The sequence below is a fragment of the Malaclemys terrapin genome, chromosome 13, assembly GCF_027887155.1.
Source record: "Malaclemys terrapin pileata isolate rMalTer1 chromosome 13, rMalTer1.hap1, whole genome shotgun sequence".
Classification (NCBI taxonomy): Eukaryota; Metazoa; Chordata; order Testudines; family Emydidae; genus Malaclemys; species Malaclemys terrapin.
In genome coordinates, this window is record NC_071517.1 from 14,426,300 (window position 1) to 14,427,775 (window position 1,476).

Consider the following 1,476-nt stretch of genomic DNA (forward strand, 5'->3'; position numbering starts at 1 on the left):
GCATGTGTGGGGTTTGTTTTTTTTTGTACATGATCCCTAAATTTTAAATTCAGTTCAGTGGTTTGTGTTTCCTGCCACTCCTTCCTAACCTTTTCTTCTCCCACAGAGGTGGAGTCAACTGATCTCTACTTACCTCAAGGTCCCCTGTTGTAATGAATGTCCTAACCAAAGAGGACAGGATGAGGACCCATCAAAATTGCTCCTAAATTAGACAGAATAGTCACTTGAAGGAGCAATGGAAGGCATCTCCCTCCCTTTCAAGAACTGACGGTACTGCATCTACAGTGCTACTAGTCATGGCTCGCTCAAACAAGGGAACGAACAGTATGATGCATGCTGCTCCCAACATGATAAAGAAAAAGAACTAACATTTCACAAACTCAGAAAACTGACAGACAGTGATCACTTCTTCCACTACTGAAAAGAAACTTGGGGATGGACGTAAATAAAGCCTACCTAAGCAGCAACATTACACAACAGTTTAGGGAAGAGAGTGAAGATACATTTATCCAGAAACAAGTACAGGGAATTGTGTTTTGCTACTCTACTCCTAAATTACAAGGACAGCGCCCTAGTTTTTGTTTGGATTGGCTTTCATACAGGTTGAGACATTTTTCTAGTAAGGAAAAAATAGAGTTTATAGAGTTAAGAGATGGCATATTAAATTCATGATTGGTAACTGACTCAGCTCCTTACTGTGCTGCGATGTGAGACCAGGCTTCATGTCTCTTCTTTGTGGATTAATAGGGCCAGGGATCACAGCTCCTCTTGGATTTTGGCTGATGGCTAGATTGTAAAGGTGAAACAATAGCTCTTGTCCTCCTCCCCCATCATTAATCCACATCCCTTCTGCCTCTTTTCTCAACCTAGACTATAAGCTCCTCTGGGCTGGGTCCTTGTATTTATTCGTAAAGGGCCATGCACACTGATGATGCAATAGGAATCATTAAAAAATGCCCCCCTTGGAGCGATACAGCAGAACAGTAAGATTAGAACTCAAGCCCTGAGGGCCTTGAGGTCATAAGAAAATAAGGTAACAAAGATTTCTTTCATTCGATTTAAGGTTACCCACTTATGCAATGCAGCTGCAGTTTAACTACCCCCTCTCCCCTGAAGCACAACTGGTTTCTACCGACTTCCTAAAGACAGGAAAGTGAAATCAGTTTTAATTATATCCAAACATTATTACCTCAGCCAGGTTATAAACCACTGAGCACTGGCAGAGCAGGCAAAATTGTCCAGAAATAAATTCACATCCCTGATCCCACCGTCACTGCAGGTCTCATCCACCTTTATGGGCTAAGCACTTTTGCAATAAGCCTGTTTGTTTATTGCTATGACGTACAGATTAGGCGTTCAGACGTAAGAATATTTCATGATTATGATCAAATTTAACATTCTCATAGATATTTAAACAATGTACCCATTGCTGTGGTCCTGTAACAATGGGTATTGCAATCAGATCCTTACAACACA